Raw genomic sequence first — 12,436 nt, 5'->3', positions numbered from 1 at the left:
TGGATTATCTTCTCTCTTGTTTAACGAATGGTTTCTACTCCTGTGATAGTACTGGCGAGTGATCTACATGTAGGACCATAAATAGTCTCGATAGGAGCAACCTTGATGCTCGTGCGATAATTGTTATTGTAGGAGTATTCAATCATGGTCAACTGGGTATCACATGACTTGTTGAATTCAAACATCTGGACTTTGAGCATGACTTCGAGTGGTTGAATGGTCCATTCGCTTTGGCTATTGGTTTGAGGGTGGTAAACAATTCTCATGTCTAGCTGTGTACCGATAGCCTTCTGAAGTGATTGTCAAAATCTTGAAGTGATTCCGTCATCTCAAGCCTGCAATGCTTCCTCTGCGATATTCTCCAGTTCTTGATGCTTTCTAAGGTCGGTCGTAGGTGTTGACAATGTTTCGTTCTTGGTTCGTGAGCAGATAAGTATGTTATTGGTGAAAATAATGAAAAAGATGACTAGGAATGGTTGGGAAAACTTTGTCCGTAGGGTTCATGAATACTATGGGGGCATTCGATATAACGAATTTGAAATGGTCGTGATGAGTTCAAAAAGCAGTTTTTGGAATGTCCTCTTCTCGGACTCGGAGCTGATGATAACCAGTTCTTAGATCTATTTTGGATAGGCAACTAGCTCCTTGGGGTTGGTCAAATAGGCTGTCAGTCCAAGGGAGTGGGTATCAATTTTTGATAGTGAGCTTATTCAATTTACTAAAATCGTTGCACCTTTTGAAAGATCCGTCTTTTTGAAGAACAAGAACGGAGCACCCCAGGGAGAAAAGCTTGGTCCGATGGAGCCTTTGCTCAAAATTTTTCTTAATTTACAGGATAACACCTGAATTTCGGCGGGAGTCAACCTATAGGGTGAATTGGCAATTGATGTGGTTCCTGGTATGAGGTCGATTCGAAATTCAACCTGTCTCTCTGGGGTATTCCCGGAAGTTCTTCGGGAAATACATCCAGAAAATTGCATCCTACTCGAATACCTTTCTATGCTTACTTCTTCTTTGGTCTTGTCTACAACAAGAGCGAGGAAAACTTAGTTCTTCTGGTGCAGGTACTTTTGTGCCTTGATGCACAAGATAGGATGTGGATTGGTGCCAAGTTTATCACCATGGATTATTAGAGTTTCGTGATTGGGAAGGTGAAGGTAAACGGCCTTCTCGCAACACATAGTATCATAATGGCGGGGGTTATCCCAACCATCCCAGTGATCACATCAAAACTCGTAATAATTACTGGCATTAAATCTATTTGAAATGAATGGTTGTTTAATGTTAAGGTTTACTTTACATAAATATATTTGGTTGATTCGGTTTTTCCCATTAGCCTTCTCCACCATGAAGGCTTCGTTTAGCTTGTAGGGTTGTTGTTGTAGTAAGTGCTCAAATTTGTTACTAACGAAGCTTCGCTCAGCTTCACTATTGAATAAGAGGTAAGAAAAAGAGTTGTTAAGTGGGAACGTACCAGTAACAACCGTTGGGTCTTGGACTGCTTCGCCTTGACCCAAGGTGAGGACCATTTCTGATTCTTCTGCTCCTTGATTGTTATCCTTGAGGCAATTGCGCATGGAGTGACCGGTTCCTCCACATCCGTAGCAGGTGTGACTAGTCTCATCGTTGGTTTTGTTGTTAAGGTTGTTGCTGTTTTTGTTTGGCTGACGATTCTGTTGTGGATAAGTTCTAAAATATTTGGTGGTGTGATTCTTTCGGTTACATTTCTTACAATGAAGCTCCCTTATGATGGAAATTTCACTGGTTGCATTTTGGAAGGCTTCCAACATATGGTCTCACTGATGTTGGTGTAATAGGAGTCATGGTTGCATGGACAACAACAACATGTTGCTTCTTTCAGAACCCTTGAGTGGGCTGTACCTTTCTCTTACTTCCATTCTTCCGCTTCCCTCTCTTAATCTTGGGGTTTGGAGTGCATTGATAAACTTTCACTTGTTAGTTCCGATGCTCGTTCCTTCGGCTGGAGTTGTCAATGCTATTTCCACCTCCATTGGTGGTGTTTGCGTTGATTTGTGCCATAGCAGTGGTTACTGCCGCTGTTACAGCAACTTGGAATGTAGTAGAGTCCATCTGCAGGAGCGGTGTCTCGCGGGTGCGCTTTTTATTCCTGCGGGATGGCATTTTCCTGCTGCTTGTTGATAAGCCAGATCGTAAGTAATGATCGTCATTTGTGGTTGTACTCTATAAATTTCGCTTCTCGTCGTATGATTCTCATTGTTTCCATCTACATCCCTATGATGTATTTACAGTAGTAGGTAATCATAGATTTGGCACGATCGTTACGTCTATCCTTAGAGTATATAGGTTGTTTTGGTTTCGATATCCTTAAGTATCTAGCGGTTTTGAGGGTTCGGTTGTGCCTATAATTGAATTTATGCAATAGCATGAAATAAAGATAACACATAATCATTTCCTTAGTACACGAAAGAGAGTCATATCAGATAATAGGGGGGCAAAAGAAAGGTTGATCCTACTTGTGGCGGAAAGTGTCTAGTAGGGGTGCTGATGAAGTGGATGCACCTCGGAGACGAGCTACTTGTTGCTCGGTATCTCGTAGTATTACCTCCCAAACTAACTGTCTCGCTCGGGAGACTCCATTCACTTCCTTCTTTTGTCTCTCATCTCTCACAATAGTAAACCGCATTTGTTCCGTTCGATTTGGGGTATCCTGAGCTTGGTTATTAATACCTCGGGTGCGCCGGACCATGACCGGGAGGGCCCGGTCAGCTGGTCCTCCATTCCTAAGATTGAAGAGGGCTCGGTTCCTACCATAGTGTGGTCGTATCCCCTGCCGGTGACTCCATCTCCAAATATTGTGTGCCCATGGGGGCATGGGGCCACCGGGGCCCATACAATAAGTCGGTACTCTGGCTTTACATGAAGGATTGATGACATCGGATTCTACATCCGATTCATCATCATCATTTCCCTTAGGAACTTCCTCTTTGAGGTCTACTATTGACTCGGTGGGTCCATCTGCAAGTTCTACTCCGTGTTCCTCCTCTAGTTCTTCCTCCGAGTAGAGTCACCCTGCTATTCTCTGACTAGGGAGGTAGGGGTTTCCTGGCTAATGATACTCATCTATAGTGTATTGCATGAAGGGGTATAAATACTAGAAACAAATAGCATACCAATTAGTCCTATAGTAATTTAATTGTGTTTAGGTTTGGTTCTATAAGCTCTTTGGATAATTAAATGGTATGTTTTTTATTCATTATCCATCACAATTACTCCTGAACACATGTTGGTCGTATTTTTAATGAATGTAGTTGATCAGGTTACATTCACCCCCATTACAACTACATAACTGCCCGAGTTTAATAGCGATGTTCAAATCCTCCAAAGAGTTTTACTGTTCTGGTTGTGTTATTATTCTAAAATGCACACATAGGTATGTATTTTAATTATTATGTTTAGAGTTTTTTAGTCTCATTGTATTTATAGTTGCATATCCTGTATGATTAGATATGCCAGTTCACTATAAACAATGCTCAGATACCAATCTATCACACCCCCGAATCATTACAGTGAATATAATTGAAACATAACATCATCATCATCACACAAGTAATATAACAACATTCATTGTTTACATCGAGTATTCTATTTGAGTATTACATGCCAAAATAGTAAGAGTATGATTAAACAAAATATAACACAATATCCATTAGTTTGTTTTGTTCATCCTACTTAAACGGTTTCCTGAGAATACAAGTTATTCTGAAAACGGTAAAGATAAAAATGTTGGTGAGTTCATAAGCATGTTTGTAAAAATGATTTGTATAACTTTGAAAACCACCAGAAAATCCTATATTTTCTGCAAACTGTTTAGTATGTTTGTGTCAGATCTTGTATTAGTGTATGTATGTTATTGTTTATTTGTCTAAAATGGGTAAAGAGAATGTAGAGAAAATGTAAAGAGCATGTAAAGAGAATGTTCCCAAACAACCCGATGTTGTCTGTAAAAGAGAAAGCTTCCATACCAACCCCCGAGGTTGAGTACCAGTACGAGATTGTTTCCGAGTAATTCAAGAGAAAAGAGAATGGTCTTCCGTAAACTTCATAACTGTAGCACCGGGTTCCAGGTATGCAAATCTTATTTGAGTATTTTCCATTTTAAGCCTTGGACTCGATGAGTCATAGGTCCGATTCGCCGAGTAGGGACGGGACCCGGGACACGTTTAAGTTGGCGACTCGGCGAGTCCATACCCTGGACTCGGTGAGTCACCGCTGTTGGATGCAACCCTAAGTTTCAGGGGTTTGCACCCTATTTAATCCCTCTTTCCGCCCCCAAGCCAACCCCCGTTCACCCTCAGAGCCATACACCTCGTTCTAATCCTTGTTTTGTGGATTTGAAGCCATTTGGTGTGTCCTCTTGAAGATTGGAGTGAGTAGGAAAGGAGATCAAGAAGAAGAAGAGGAGGTCAAGCACTTGTGAGCCATTTCAGAGTGTTCACTAAGGTATGGCTCGTTTTCCCCCCTTGTCTTCATGCTTATGGCCCCATTAAAGTCCTTCATGACTCATTTTCCAAGCTTGTATGTGCATCATATTTCGAAATAATTTGATTGGCCTCTAGATCTAAGCATGGTTGAGCTCCAGGAGCTCAGATCTACTACCTTTATGAACCTATATTGCATGAAAACCTTAGATCTACTCTTTTGGTGCATTTTGAACCCTAAAAACCCCATAGATGGATATTTACACTTAAAGTTGGAAACTTTACGTGTTATTCATGCTCTAGGAGCCCAGATCTACGAATGGCATGGACTGGATTCGAGCAAAATCGCATTTATGGCTCTTGCATGGAGCGGACTCGGCGAGTCGCTTATCTGACTCGGCGAGTCTAGTTGCGAGTGTCTGAGATTGTCCCCTTTTTGCTGTGTCGAGTTGTGTAGTGAGTCCAGGGTGGACTCGGTGAGTTGGAAGCCAAAACTCACCCATAACGGAACTCGACGAGTTTATGCCCAGACTCGGCGAGTTCAAGGCAATCTCCTTAGATCAAGAGTAGACTCGTCGAGTTGTTCATAGAACTCGGCGAGTCACAGTATAACTTGTTCATCGGATGAAGATGAACTCGGCGAGTTGTTCGTACAACTCGACGAGTAGGAAAAAGGACATTAACATCAGTTTAGAAGGAGAACTCGTCGAGTCGACGCCTAACTCGACGAGTAGAAACAGAATTCAGGTCAGTCGTTTGGACATGGACTTGGCGAGTTGGCGAGCCAACTAGGCGAGTCGGGTCAAATGGAAGTTGACTCTGACTTTGACTTAGGGCATGATCAGGGGAAAAATTGTCATTTTACCCAAAGGTCAGTTAGCAGTTTTTGACTAAGTGTTGGGTGGGAATTACAGCTGGAGGATTTCCGGAGGTGAGTTACCTTCCAGTAGCAGTGGGTCTAAGGCCACAATGCCGGCCCACCAGTGGGAGTTGTATGTTAGATGATTGTCTTTGTGATATCATCTAGGTTTGCTACTACCTGATATGTTATATGTTGGCATGATATGTTGTATGTGATAGTAGTAGAGTTCGGTTGTTAGGACCGAAGGGTAGTCAGACACCCCATATATGTCTGATATTACGTTTGTGTTATGATATATGTGATGGTAGTAGTAGGGGGTGAAATAGTCCCCGAGGTTCGGTTATTAGGAACGAAGGGTAGTCAGCACCCCAGAATAGCTCGACATGGGTAGGTCAGCACCCCAGAATGGCTTGACACGGGTAGGACGGCACCCCAGAATGGCCGCATGGGTAGTCAGCACCCCAGAATGGCCGTACCGGGTAGTCAGGCACCCCAGAACAGCCTGGCAGTATGTATGATATGTATTGTATGGTATGTGGTACGATGGGGGAACTCACTAAGCTTTGTGCTTACATTTTACAGTTTTGGGTTCAGGTACCTCTTCATCGAAGGGGAAGGAGCTGGCACGGTAGTGGCACATCATGCACACACACTGGTTTCCGCATTTATTAGATTTCTCTGGGATTTATACTCTGATGTTTCGATTGGTTGTATGACTTCACTTTTGAACATGGTTTATGTTGTGATGTAGTTTGATCAAACAATGTTTTTATTTATTAACGTTTTCTAAAGTAATGTTTTAAAAACGAAATTTTTGGACGTGAAAATTGGGTCGTTAGAAGTTGGTATCAGAGCCCTAGTTTGAGGGATTCGGACACACCTTCGGGGGTGTTTAAACTCAAATCGAGGGATTAAAAGATTTTGGAAAGAGAAAATGTTTCCTAAAAGGTTATGTAAAGGGTTTTAAGAAAGAAAAATGTATGTGATGTGTGCGACCGGCCAAGCTCAAGTAAGTCTTCCCCAATGTACCCATACAAGTTTAATTATGTTTATCAGTTCCTATAGAACAGCATTCTAGAATAGGACTAAGGATCTAGGAGTGATGCCTTATGTGCCTGCTTTATGTGATTAAGTATATGAAAGGGTTGCATGCTAGAGTTGAGTAGACAACAGTAGGGTAGCCTGTTTAGGTTATTCCTGATAGTACGAGTTTAGCATTGTATGCTGGTTCAGTTCTCTCTTCAAGGATAGAGTTGCTTGAGATTGTTTTTCTTACGTCCAAATGCTGTTTGCTTTGTGCTATGTGGGCCTTAAAGTGATGAGACTTAACTGTTAGGTGAATACGTTAAAGTCACATGTGATCAGGGTTGAATAACCTCAGAGTGTTGGATTTGACTCTATTGCGTAGCTCTTGTTTGAGTCTTAACCGTTGTAGAGATGAGTCCCTTACTCGAAGGATTATCCGAGCCTCAGCACATGTGATTGTATTCAAGTAATAGTTAATTGGCATCACCAAGAGGCCTTCAGTAGCTGAGGACTGGGTTGGGTGGAGTTAGAGGTTTCCTAGGGTAAGCCTTGGATAGAGAGTAGCAGTGATCAGCGGTAGGGGAAGGGACCTGGTTGAGTTGAGGCGGTCCTTGGGGAAGGTACAGATAGATGTGGAAGGTAGTATGGGCCCGTACTACTGGAAGCAGAGGATCCGTACCCGAACCGAGGAAAGCCAAGATAAGACTAGGGAACTTGTAGTGGGTGGGATCCCTCTAGGGGTATCAGTATCGCTAACAGTTTTTATTTCTTTGTATTTCAGAATGGTGGTACTACGCCCTAGGCCAACAGTTGGTAGTTCAGGAGAGGGATCGGGTTCGGGATCAGGTTCCGAGCCAGTAGATGAGAGGCTGTGCGAGTTCATCGCGTTAGAGATCACCAGAGGTATCCTTGAGTCGACCCCCATTATCTTCGGGTCGATCAAGGAGGGGATATTGGAGATGATGGAGGATCGCCTCTAGGCATTGAGGAGTGACATGGCATTCGGGATCTCGCACGCTGTCCTTTAAGGACTTCAGGGGAAGTGGTGCGCCGGATTTCCACGGGGTGAAGGACCCCATTGTTGCAAGGCGATGGATTGCAGACATCGAGTCTGCACAGTTGACTAGCTTCTGCCCTGAGGGGTCGAAGGTGAGGTATGCAGCAGGGTGTTTACGAGACCGAGCTCGAGATTGGTGGGAGTCAGTGGGTGACTCTTTAGGAGCCTCAGCTGTCGAGGCTATGACCTGGTCGGACTTTGTGATCAGGTTCAGGGAAGAGTTTGCGTCGGCTGTCGAGCTTCAGCAGTTGGCCAGGGAGTTTTTGGACATGAGGCAGATGACTGAGACTGTGGCGGAGATCACCGCCAAGTTTTGGGAGAGGGCACTGTTGGTGCCCCAATATGCGGGTGATGAGGACATGAGGAGGACCCGCTATCATGACATGCTCCGGGCTGATATCCGGGAGCACGTTAGTTTTTCAGCTTGCCCCACCCTGGACTCCATGATTGCCAGGGCGAGGGAGAGGGAGATAGATTTGGAGCATATCCGGAAACGGAAGTCAGAGGAGGGACGGGCAGGAGGGGCTTCGGGGAAGAAGCCCAAGGGATCAGATGGTAGGCCGAAAGGCCAGTCAGGATCGAGCCGCTGCAGGAAATGCGGCAGGCCGCACGAGGGGGCGTGCATCATGGGATCATCAGGCTGCTACAAGTGCGGCAAGACTGGGCACTATAGTAGGGATTGCACTGCTCTGGCAGCAGTTATTCAGACATCGGAGTTGCTGTGTTTCCACTGCAACCAGAGGGGCCACAAGAAGGCCAATTATCCCCAGTTGACAGCTTCAGCACCGGTGAAGGCGCCAGCTCCAGCGACCCTGCGGATCACAGATGGCTGGCAGGGCAAGGTAAAGGCTCCAGTGGTGAGGAGCCGGGCATTTCAGCTGACCACCGAGGAGGCACGCGCAGCACCCGATGTGGTGACGGGTATGATTCTTTCCCTCTCATTTATTTATATGATGTGATGATATTGATATGTGCTCGGTATATGTAAATGTGTTAGGATCGTTCCATGTGAACGGTATCCCAGTTCAGGTGTTGTTCGACTCGGGTGCATCCCGATCGTTTGTGTCCCTTGCGCTTAGCAAGAAGTTTCCTGAGTCTTCGGGCATGTTGGATTGCCCTTTGGAGGTAGAAATTGCTGATGATCGATCAGTGCGAGCATCGATGGTGTTTCGGGATTGCGTCTTGCGTTTATTCGAGGAGCACTACTTGGTAGATTTGGTTCCCATTTCGTTGCGAGGGAACAAGGTGATTATAGGCATGGACTGGTTGAGCCCTAATGGGGTAGTGATAGATTGCACACAACAGCTAGTGCGAGTTCGGACCCCAGGTGGGGGAGAGTTAGTGATTCATGGCGAGAGGCCACAGTGTCGACCCTCAGTTTGTTCAGCAGCGAGGGCTAGACGATACCTTCAGCAAGGATGCGCAGGTTATGTTGCATACGTAATGGATACCCGGGAAAGGCCAACGTGGTGGCCGATGCGCTTAGCCGCAAGGTGGCGCCGATCAGGGATATTTGCTTGAGGATGACTGTAGTGACTCCCCTGTTGGAGCAGATTCGGAAGGCTCAACAGGAGGCTATCAAGGAGGAACATCGGAAGAGCGAGCGTGTAGTGGGTCAGGTTTCCTCCTTCGATTATGATAGCCGAGGACTATTGACACTACACCGTAGGGTGTGGGTGTCGTATCACGGAGGCGTGCACTAGATTTTGATGGAGGAGGCGCACAAGTCCCGATTCTCTATTCATCCTGGGGCGACGAAGATGTATAGGGATCTTCGATTAGATTATTGGTGGCCCTGCTTGAAGCGGGATGTAGCATGGTACGTCGAGCGGTGCTTGACCTGCAGGAAGGTCAAGGCCGAACATCAGAGACCGCATGGGAAGATGCAGCAGTTGGACATCCCGTTGTGGAAATGGGAAGACATCACGATGGATTTTATCACAAAGCTTCCCAGGACTGCGCGCGGAGTAGATTCGATTTGGGTCATCGTGGATCGATTGACCAAGAGCGCCCATTTTATTCCGATCCAAGAGAGCATCTCGGCCGAAAAGTTGGCCGATATCTACATCAGGGAGATAGTAGCGCGGCACGGGGTGCCAGTGTCAGTGATATCAGACCGAGATGTGCGAGTCACTTCCAGATTTTGGAAGAAGTTTCATGACGAGTTAGGCACTCGTTTGCATTTTATCACCGCCTTTCACCCGCAGACGGATGGTCAGAGTGAGCGGACCATCCAGACTTTGGAGGATATGTTGCGGGCATGTGTGTTAGATTTCGGTGGTAGCTAGGATACCTATCTCCCCTTGGCTGAGTTCTCGTACAACAACAACTACCACACGAATATTGACCGTCCCTCATTCGAGATGTCGTACGGACGGAGGTGCAGGACCCCGATATGCTGGGGTGAAGTTGGCCAGAGGGTCATGGGAAGCACCGAGGTGGTGCTCGAGACAACCGAGAGGATCCAGCTGTTGGATAAGGTGTCTAAGTCCATAACTTATTTGGTACATACTTGACCCGACCCGACATGGTCCATTTGGGTTGCATTTCATCCAAACTATTTATGGATAATTTTATGAGAGTTATACACATATGTTTATTAATATATTGTAAATTATAATATATTAATATGAAGTCATGTTATGTAATTAATCTTAGTCTTAAATTAATTTTGAATTAATTGAGAGATTAAAAGGAAGACTAATTAGATTGTGGGCTATTGGTTTTATATGGTGTGGGCTAACACTCATTTGTTAATGGGTTAGGCTTGTATGGAAGTCCATGGATGATCCATGGAGCTTTTAACCCATGGATCCTTGGAAAAGGAAAGGTCATGGGTTATTAGGGTTTCACCCTAATCATGTACACTATATAAGCATGCTTATGTTGCATGAAATAGGCACTAGTGTCACTAGAGTATGTGTGTTTGTGTGTTGCCGATTTTATAAGTGTGTATACACTCTCTCAAAGTTTTCCAAGAGTTTGTGGTGATTTGTGATTCCATTTGAGGCATTCACACTATTGGTGCTTGGCCCTCAAACTCCTTAGGAATCAAACTCATCATCAAAAGGTATGTAATCTCATCTAATTCTTTTATGTTTAAAAGTACCCCATGCCATGTTAGATAGGTTATGAACCTTGGAAAAATTATTATTTTGCATGTATTTAGACAAACATAGATCCAAGGTTTATTAGGGTTGCATGCACACTTAGGAAGTGTTAGATTGCTCAAAACCCAACAGTGGTATCAGAGCCTAGGCTTGCTTGTTTGATACTTGATGCAAAATAGTGAAAAAAGTCGAAATTTTTGCTGTCTGCATGATGGACTCGCCGAGTCCGTGGGGGGACTCGCCGAGTCCAAGGCAAAATTCATCCTACTCGCCGAGTGGGTTCGTGCACTCGGCAAATAGAAGGTTCAGAATGCAAATTTTCGACTTTTGCTGCTGGAAATGGACTAGAAACTTTACCCTAAACTGTTTTGATGTTTTAAAACTTATTTTAGTTGGTGTAATGGTTGTTCTAATCCATTTACAATAGCATATATCAAAATTTCATGCTTTGTATGTGTTCATATAATTCTTGAAACTTTGATAATCATGTTCGTGTTCTTATGAATTTTGAAGATGATAGGAATTATTTGTTGAATTGTTTAGGATTAATTCTTGATCATTTATGTGTTTTAATGGAGTCCATAATTTGTCCTCAAGTTATGGATATCCAAAGGTCACTTTTCTTTAACACACATTAAAAACACATAAGTTACATAAAATGAAGAGTCTTCATTTTGTGAACCTTTAATTCATAAGTTATGAAATGAAAAGTTTTGAAGAGTTACAAAACTTGCCTTCAAGTTTTGGAATTTGGAAAAGTTTCACACTCTTTAACAAACTTTAATTCCAACACTTAGAATTTTAAAAGTTAAAATTCAACACTTATACTATTTATAACATTAATGGTTAATTATATATATATATATATATATATATATATATATATATATATATATATATATATATATATATATATATATATATATATATATATATATATATATATATAAGAACAAGTCGTTTTACCGTTAGTAGGCCTCATTCACGAAGCTGGTCTATAAGGTGGGTATAAGGTTGTTGCCTATAAAATGGCGACTTAATGGGTGTCCACTCTCACCCACCGCTTGCTTGATCGGTGGAGGGTCGTTAGCCGAACGGGTAGGACAATGACTTTAAATTCTCATTAAAAGTATGATGAATATTATAAAGTAACTAAATATTTTTATTTAATTCCCAATCTTAGTTAGTTTAGGAAAAATGTGAATTTGGTGCTAGCCCATGGAATTCACACTTTGTGCCTTACCAAGTCGTTGGTGGAGCGTGTGTGGTTAATCGGCACACTAACTTGGACTAGTAAGGATCACGAAGGGTGACTTAATGTTTTTCATAGATCAATGGAGCATTTGTGGTTAACCGGCACATTGATTAGGTGATGATATTAAGGGTACCAAGTGAATTGGTATGGTTATTCACACCTTGTTTTGTGATCCTCGGCATCCCAGTCACAAAATTTGAGAGGGTACACTCGAGATTGAAACATGCCATTGAAAAGTTCAATGAATCTCAAAAGATCAAGGAATTTCAAATCCAATTAAAACCTAATAAATTATTTCATTTTTCATGGTGGAAATTGGTGAATCGTCATTCACCTACCTTCAAATATTTTATAGCTTGGATTACGACATCCCTCTTCCAAATTATAAAATATTGTGTTGGGTCCTAGCCTTAATATTTCATATTGGTTGTTATATTAAGGATTTTGAATCAACTAACTTGATTTTCTCCCATTATAGATGTCTGGTTCAGACAACTATGATCTTCCCAAATCTCTTGAAGATGGTGTCCCTCAACATCATGCTTCACTTCCTCCACCTCCTCCAATTATTCCCCCTCACCCACAAGTTCTTGAAAAGTTTAAATTCACTCAATCCCTATTGGCAAGCATAGTCTATGTGTGCTCACATCTTGGAGATAAAGTCAC

This window comes from Lactuca saligna, chromosome 6, assembly GCF_052625555.1.
Source record: "Lactuca saligna cultivar CGN05327 chromosome 6, ASM5262555v1, whole genome shotgun sequence".
NCBI classification, from domain to species: Eukaryota; Viridiplantae; Streptophyta; class Magnoliopsida; order Asterales; family Asteraceae; genus Lactuca; species Lactuca saligna.
This window is presented reverse-complemented; position numbering follows the sequence as displayed.